This window comes from Arachis hypogaea, chromosome 14, assembly GCF_003086295.3.
Source record: "Arachis hypogaea cultivar Tifrunner chromosome 14, arahy.Tifrunner.gnm2.J5K5, whole genome shotgun sequence".
Classification (NCBI taxonomy): domain Eukaryota; kingdom Viridiplantae; phylum Streptophyta; class Magnoliopsida; order Fabales; family Fabaceae; genus Arachis; species Arachis hypogaea.
This window is the reverse complement of record NC_092049.1, coordinates 87,080,948-87,090,110: the sequence shown is the minus strand read 5'-3', so window position 1 is coordinate 87,090,110 and position 9,163 is coordinate 87,080,948. Positions and strand designations below refer to the sequence as shown.

Sequence of the window (9,163 nt, the reverse complement as noted above, 5' to 3'; positions counted from 1 at the left end):
TCGTAAATTCTTCCATCTACCTGTGTGAATAAATACTTATAATCAACAAACACAGTCATATAACCTTAGCTCTACTTTGAAAATTTATCTAAAAGAAAAAAACTAAAAAATGTTCATTCAGCACATTCAGTAACTGTCAAGGAATATGCATACAAAATCAAAAAGACTCTATAGGCATAGCATTGTGCTTTGTACTGCAACATACACCGCGAAATAATATATCGATTCTAACTACTATTAACATATTCAAACACAGTCTCACCTTCTTCAATATGCGTCTTCAATGGTGATCACATCCACTTCAGTGCCTCTTCGTTGCAAAATGGTGCTGACGCATCCAAAAGAGACGCCTCGCGAATGGTAACAGAATGCTAATGTCGATGGATGAAATTGAACAACGTCCCTCATGATCGTGATGTTGGGAGATGAGGTGGGTGGTGATAAGGCAACATGGTAAGGATCTCTGTAAAAATTGAAGAATGTTTAGGGTTGGGGTCTTTTGTAATGAAAAGGGTTGAAAGGAAGGAGAAGAAACGCGACTTTCATTATCCCCTTCCTCCATACCTAAAATGGCGTCATTTTACTAATTTGTCCGTGACGGACACCTGTGCATGTTACTGGCCATGTTGGATACTGAACGTGCCAACTCAGCAATCTCGATTGATAAGTATCGCCAGAAATTGGACTAGGGACTAATTTGTCTGTCGGAGTAAATCTTTTGGGATTAATCTGTGTATTAATTTTTCTTGGAGACTAAAATGTCCGCTTTTAAAATCTTTGGGTATTGATTTAGGTAATTACACTAAACATAATATAAATAGGATATACAATATGTGTGCTAGATTATAAACCACTTTTTCTTTTTGTCATGAGTAGAACTCATGAGGTGAAGTGAACAATAAAAAAGTCTAAAAAGGAGGTGAGTTATAACCTACACCGGTCCAAATGAAGAGATTGATGCTCCTGTCACTGCTGACACAGGTAAGTGTGTATGTGTCCTGTTATTTGATAAATTTCAATATGACCATTAGACTATTAATATATTCTTTAACAGGTAGATAAAAAATATTAATTGTAATGTTGTCTTTTTTGAACAATGGACATATAGAAGAGTTCATCCAATGGGTTAGGTTCGGTTATCTAATTTTGGGCTAGTCCTTTGTACACGACGCTAACCAAGAAAAAAACAGAAGACAAATTTATTATGTTTATTATACAAATTTATGTCACTTTTACAAATTAGTTAGAAACGGATCATCGGTTTTATTATGTTTGTTATATCAAATTTATATATTAATTGGTAAACAGCAATATTTGAGAGAGAATATTAAAATTATGTTATATAATATATATTTATAATTTTATATAAAATATTTATAATTGTATATTTATTATATTTAAAATTATATATAATTATTTTAACAATAATTAATTAATATTAAATAAGATCATTTTAAATTATTTAGACCAATTTTTTATTATTTTTAAAATATTATTGATTGACAAAAAAATATTTAATAATAAAAATATTAGCCAAAATTTATTAAAGTTTATTTTTTTATTTTATTTAATATATCTTATAATAAATAAATAATAAATAAAATAAATTTAGACGGTTTAAATTAATTATTTTTTATCTCCCTAATTTTATTAATTGGCAAATTATTGTATTCTTTCCGCTTCAGTGTTTGTCCTAATATCCGTCTCATTAACTTTAGGGGATACTTTCATAAAGACGTGTAAAACGTCTTTTTGTAAGGACGCTTACGTATCGCATTATTATTTGACATATTAATGAACCGATTATTTTTGAATTTTTTAACAAATTAAAATAAAATCGATTTTTTGTATAACAATAGCAATAAATCCAATTTTTTTTTGGGGATCTAATTATATTTTTAAATTTTTAGGGATTCAAATGTCTGCAAAACAAAAAGTCAGAGATATATTTGTCTTTTTATCAAAAAAATTTAAAGATATTCGATTTAGATTTTGTAATTCGATCGGATCAAACTGGGTCTAATAATTATAATGCAGACAATTGAATTTATTATTGTTGCTATAATAAATCAATTTTATTCTGTTTTATTAAAAAATAAATTATTAACCAGTTTAATAAAAATATCTAATATAAAATAACACATATAAACATTTTAAAAAAAGATATTTTTAATATATTTATTAAAGTGGTCTCTTTGACTTTATTATAATTCAAAAGCAAACTTTTATTTAATTAATTAATGTCTAAAACTTTTGTTGCACATGAACCGAACCGTGAGTGACAATTATATTTCTTTATATGTAATGTCCAAAATTTTTTATCGCATAAAAGAATTCTTGTGTATAACATAAATAAGAAGGATAAAAATATATATAATAATTAATAATTTCTCCAAAACTTTAATTAATTAATTAATTTAATTTCATCTTTGTACACATGCAGTTCATGCTAATATAGTAATATCCAATTAAAGCAATGGGAGAAACAAAGAGGTACTGAGCTATAGGATTGTTGTCACAAAACTATTATAAATTGCTATAATTTTTTTCACCATGGTCCTTCTGAAAAGTGGAATATACGTTAACTATTGGTTGTTAACAATTGAAGGCCCAATACATTTTTTAAAACAATTCAAATATATTTTTTATCGGCCCAAAATTTAACGCAAACTTCTCTTATTTATGAAATAAACCCCACGTTTAGGGGAATAAACAATTTTCTCATAAACCCATAAACAAGTTTTCTAGTAATAAAGTAGAGAAATTTTTGCCACACCACTAAAATTTGTGCTATGTGTTGACAATGAAAATGTGACAGCACACAGGTACATCAATCTCTTCATTTAGACCGTGCAGGTTATAACTCACCTAAAAAGGATGCATCATTTTTTTCATTGTCTTGTCTTGTATATATATATATAGTCTTAGTAGCATTTGAGAGCCGTAAGAAACCTTTTTTTGTCATTGTCACCTTATTCCTCAAGCAGGTATAAAGGACAAATGCTTTTTGCTTACATCAATGTCTTCTCCCCTATTAGTAGCTTCGTAATGTACTTTGTAGTAGATGAGCTAAAGGATACTTTTAAACAATTTGTCTTGTTGAGTACGTTTGATTTAAACTATTAGAGTGAAAGTGTACATTTCGCTAGGATGCTTTTTGAGTTTGGAAACTTTCATTCCTTTAAGTTCTTTGCACGTGGAATAGTGATGTTATTTTTGAAGTATGCTATCACTTGAAGTGCTACTTCTGAGGTTAACTGTTTACTTATTCGATTATTTTTTATGTTGTTTAATACTTTCTCAGGTTTAGATTCTGAGTTTAGTTATATTACTTGATGAAAAATCCTTAAAATAGTAAACACCTGTGACAATATTAGATAGCAACTAATAAAATTATTAAATTGATTCGCTACAGAAAAATACCCATTCAGCCATACTTTTTTTTAAGCTACATTTGAAAAGCGTAGTCTATTCATAGAATAGGCTACGCTTTTCTTCCTGTTACCATTTTATACGAGAATAGGAAACATAATTGTGACATCATTTAAAAAGTGTAACCTTAGATACAATAAAAATCACTTATGAAGCGTAGTCTTATCTTAGTATCTATGGGTACACATTTCTCACCAAAGAAGACGCTTTTCAAGAGTAGCCAAATCATTAGGCTTTAGGTGCGCTTTGTAAGTGTTTTCTAATATGAGCATGCTATAACACTTAGAATTTTTTCCCCCTTTTAACACCCGCGCCCTCCTTCTCCTTTCGCAGAAAGCTAAGAGCTAGGAGAGTTCTTTCCTCTCTTCGTCCATACCTTCCTTTTCTCCTTGCACCACATCCTCACACGGCGGCTCTGCTACACCACACCACCACCGTGGCTCTGTTACGACACAACAACGCCGCAACTCTCCTACGTCGCACCACCGCCTCGCCGTGCTCTTCTGCTTCTTTGCTCGCCGCTGCTTTCTTGTGCTCCGCGTCTCCTTTGTTCCTCGTGCCACCTCTGATCCATCCATTCCTGCTTGATTCGCTTTCCCTCATCACAATAGGTAGGTGATGAGCGGATAATTTATACGCTTTTTGGCATTGTTTTTAGTATGTTTTTAGTATGATCTAGTTACTTTTAGGGATGTTTTCATTAGTTTTTATGTTAAATTCACATTTATGGACTTTACTATGAGTTTGTGTGTTTTTCTGTGATTTCAGGTATTTTCTGGCTGAAATTGAGGGACTTGAGCAGAAATCAGATTCAGAGGTTAAAGAAGGACTGCTGATGTTGTTGGATTCTGACCTCCCTGCACTCAAAATGGATTTTCTGGAGCTACAGAACTCGAAATGGCGCGCTTCTAATTGCGTTGGAAAGTAGACATCCAGGGCTTTCCAGCAATATATAATAGTCCATACTTTGGCCAAGAATAGATGGCGCAAACTGGCATTCAACGCCAGCTCTCTGCCCAATTCTGGCGTCCAGCAGCGCCAGAAACAAGCTGCAAAGTGGAGTTCAACGCCCAAACTGGCACCAAAACTGGCGTTCAACTCCAGGAATGACCTCTACACGTGCAACACTCAAGCTTAGCCCAAGCACACACCAAGTGGGCTCCGGAAGTGGATCTATGCATCAATTACTTACTTCTGTAAACCCTAGTAGCTAGTTTATTATAAATAGGACCTTTTACTATTGTATTAGACATCTTTGGACGCCTGGTTCTTAGATCAGAGGGGCTGGCCATCTTGGCCATGCCTGGACCTTTCACTTATGTATTTTCAACGGTAGAGTTTCTACACTCCATGGATTAAGGTGTGGAGCTCTGCTGTTCCTCAAAGATTAATGCAAAGTACTACTGTTCTCTATTCAATTCATCTTATTTCGCTTCTAAGATATTCATTTGCACTTCAACCTGAATGTGATGAACGTGACAATCATCATCATTCCCTATGAACGCGTGCCTGACAACCACTTCCGTTCTACATTAGAATTGAATGAGTATCTCTTAGATCTCTTAATCGGAATCTTCGTGGTGTAAGCTAGAATGATAGCGGCATTCAAGAGAATCTGGAAGGTCTAAACCTTGTCTGTGGTATTCCGAGTAGGATTCAATGATTGAATGACTGTGACGAGCTTCAAACTCGCGAGTGCTGGGCGTTAGTGACAGACGCAAAAGGAGGGTGAATCCTATTCCAGCATGATCGAGAACTGACAGATGAATAGCCGTGCCGTGACAGGGTGCGTTGACCATTTTCACTGAGAAGAGGGGATGTAGCCACTAACAACGGTGATGCCTTTGCATAAAGCCAGCCATGGAAAGGAGTAAAACTGATTGGATGAAGATAGCAGGAAAGCAGAGGTTCAGAGGAACGAAAGCATCTCTATTCGCTTATCTGAAATTCTCACCAATGATTTACATAAGTATTTCTATCCCTATTTTATTAATTATTTTCTAAAACTCCATAATTATTTTATATCCGCCTGACTGAGATTTACAAGGTGACCATAGCTTGCTTCATACCAACAATCTCCGTGGGATTCGACCCTTACTCACGTAAGGTATTACTTGGACGACCCAGTGCACTTGCTGGTTAGTTGTGCGAAGTTGTGAACCATGGTATTGGCATCATGTTTTTGGCGCCATTACCAGGGAAAGAAAGAGCAATGAATTTTACATAATTAAAGTGTAATCACAATTTCTGCGCACCAAGTTTTTGGCGCCGTTGCCGGGGATTGTTCAAGTTTGGACAACTGACGGTTCATCTTGTTGCTCAGATTAGGTAATTTTCTTTTTGTTTTATTTTCAAAAATTTTTCAAAAAGTTTTCAAATTTTCTCCTTTGTTTTCGAAAAAAAAATTTTTAAAAATAAATGTTTTCAAAAAATATTTTTTTTTTCAGAATTTTTAAGAATGAGTTCTAGTGTTTCATGAAGCATGTTGAAGCCTATCTGGCTGTAAAGCCATACCCAAACTGCTTTGGGATTGGTCTTCAACTAATCACCTCAATGGAGCCATGCCCAATCCTTCTGGATAGGGTATGTCAGACGTGTCATGTCTGAGTTACATACTAAAGCTTGGCTGGCTATTAAGCCATGCCTGACCCTTTGATTGGAGCTTTAGACTAAAAAGTATAAGATTCCTGGAATTCATATTAAAAATTTTGGAATCCTTATTTTTGTTTTTCAAATAATTTTCGAAAAAATACAAAAAAATTTAGAAAATCATACAAATCAAAAATATTTTTTGTGTTTCTTGTTTGAGTCTTGAGTCATGTTATAGTTTGGTGTCAATTGCATGTTCATCTTGCATTTTTTGAAAATTCATGCATTCATAGTGTTCTTCATGATCTTCAAGTTGTTCTTGGTAAGTCTTCTTGTTTGATCTTGATGTTTTCTTGTTTTGTGTTGTATGGTGTTTTTCATATGCATTCTTGCATCCATAGAGTCTAAGCATCAAAGATTTCTAAGTTTGGTGTCTTGCATGTTTTCTTTGCATTAAAAAATTTTTTTCAAAAATATGTTCTTGGTGTTCATCTTGACATTCAAAGTGTTCTTGGTGTTCATCTTGACATTCATAGCATTCTTGCATACATCAAATGTTTTGATCTAAAATTCTCATGCATTGCATCATTTTCATGTTTTTCCCTCTCATCATAAAAATTCAAAAATTAAAAAAATATCTTTCCCTTTTTCTCTCTTAAAATTTCGAAAATTAGATTTGACTTTTACAAAAATTTTTAAAATCTAGTTGTTTTTATGAGTGAAATCAAATTTTCAATTTAAAAATCTCATCTTTTTCAAAAATCAAATCTTTTTCAAATTTCTTAGTTATTTTCGAAAATTCTAAAAACATTTTTCAAAAACATTTTTCTTATTTTTATATCAAATTTTCGAAAATAACATCACCAATTAATGTTTTGATTCAAAAATTTCAAGTTTGTTACTTACTTGTTAAGAAAGATTCAAACTTTAAGTTCTAGAATCATATCTTGTGATTTCTTGTGAATCAAGTCATTAATTGTGATTTTAAAAATCAAATCTTTTTCAAAACTAATTTCAATCATATCTTTTCAAAAATATCTTCTTATCTTATCTTTTTCAAAATTTGATTTTCAAAATATCTTTTCTAACTTCCTATCTTCTTATCTTTTCAAAATTGATTTTCAAAATTTGTTTCAACTAACTAACTAACTTTTTGTTTGTTTCTTATCTTTTTCAAAACTACCTAACTAAATCTCTCTCTCTAATTTTTGAAAATATCTTCCCCCTTTTTCAAAAATTTCTTTTTAATTAACTAATTATTTTAACTTTTGATTTTAAAATTTTCGAAAAAAAATTACTAACATTTTTCAAAAACTATTTTCGAAAATCACTAACTCTTTTTCAAAAATTATTTTCGAAAATTCTCCCTCTCTCTCATCTCCTTCTATTTATTTATTCATCTACTAACACTTCATCTCACCCAAATTCGAACCCCCTCTTCCATCTGTGTTCGAATTTCTTCTTCTTCTTTTCTTCTAACTCACACTAGGACCTCTATACTGTGGTAAAAAGGACCTCTATTATTATTATTTTTCTGTTCTCTCTTTTTCATATGAGCAGGAGCAAAGACAAGAATATTCTTGTTGAAGCAGATCCAGAACCTGAAAGGACTCTGAAAAGGAAACTAAGAGAAGCTAAAATACAACAATCCAGAGATAACCTTTCAGAAATTTTCGAACAAGAAGAGGAGATGGCAGCCGAAAATAATAATAATGCAAGAAGAATGCTTGGTGACTTTACTGCACCTAATTTCAATTTACATGGAAGAAGCATCTCCATTCCTGCCATTGGAGCAAACAACTTTGAGCTGAAACCTCAATTAGTTTCTCTGATGCAGCAGAACTGCAAGTTTCATGGACTTTCATCTGAAGATCCTTTTCAGTTCTTAACTGAATTCTTGCAGATATTTGATACTGTTAAGACTAATGGAGTAGATCCTGAAGTCTACAGGCTCATGCTTTTCCCTTTTGCTGTAAGAGACAGAGCTAGAGTGTGGTTGGACTCTCAATCCAGAGATAGCCTGAACTCTTGGGATAAGCTGGTCACGGCTTTCTTAGCCAAGTTCTTTCCTCCTCAAAAGCTGAGCAAGCTTAGAGTGGATGTTCAGACCTTCAGACAGAAAGAAGGTGAATCCCTCTATGAAGCTTGGGAAAGATACAAACAGTTGACCAAAAAGTGTCCTTCTGACATGCTTTCAGAATGGACCATCCTAGATATATTCTATGATGGTCTGTCTGAGTTATCTAAGATGTCATTGGATACCTCTGTAGGTAGATCCATTCACCTAAAGAAAATGCCTGCAGAAGCTCAAAAACTCATTGACATGGTTGCAAATAACCAGTTCATGTACACTTCTGAAAGGAATCCTGTGAATAATGGGATGCCTATGAAGAAGGGAGTTCTTGAGGTTGATACTCTGAATGCCATATTGGCTCAGAACAAAATACTGACTCAGCAAGTCAATATGATTTCTCAGAGTCTGAATGGAATGCAAGCTGCATCCAACAATACTCAAGAGGCTTCTTATGCAGAAGAAGCTTATGATCCTGAAAACCCTGCAATAGCAGAGGTGAATTACTTAGGTGAACCTTATGGAAACACCTATAACTCATCATGGAGAAATCATCCAAATCTCTCATGGAAGGATCAAAGGCCTCAACAAGGCTTTAATAATGGTGGAAGAAATAGGTTTAACAATAGTAAACCTTTTCCATCATCCACTCAGCAACAGACAGAGAACTCTGAACAAAATACTTCTAATTTAGTAAACTTAGTCTCTGATTTATCCAAGGCCACTGTAAGTTTCATGAATGAAACAAGGTCTTCCATTAGAAATTTGGAAGCACAAGTGGGCCAGCTGAGTAAAAGGATCACTGAAATCCCTCCTAGTACTCTCCCAAGCAATACAGAAGAGAATCCAAAAGGAGAGTGCAAGGCCATTGACATAAGCACCATGGCCGAACCTGTAAGGGAAAGAGAGGACGTGAATCCCAAGGAGGAAGACCTCCTGGGACGCCCAGTGATCAATAAGGAGTTTCCCTCTGAGGAACCAAAGGACTCTGAGGCTCATATAGAGACCATAGAGATTCTATTGAACCTCCTTATGCCATTCATGAGCTCTGATGAGTATTCCTCTTCTGAA

General features: G+C 33.6%; 1 non-coding gene across 1 annotated transcript; it reads right to left on the bottom strand.

Annotated features, from left to right (window-relative positions):
- Window positions 1-8,107: 8,107 nt before the first annotated feature.
- Window positions 8,108-8,215, bottom strand: LOC112745966 (small nucleolar RNA R71). Its single transcript, XR_003173869.1, has one exon. It is a non-coding gene; the product is annotated as a small nucleolar RNA R71 (small nucleolar RNA).
- Between the last annotated feature and the right edge of the window lie 948 nt (window positions 8,216-9,163).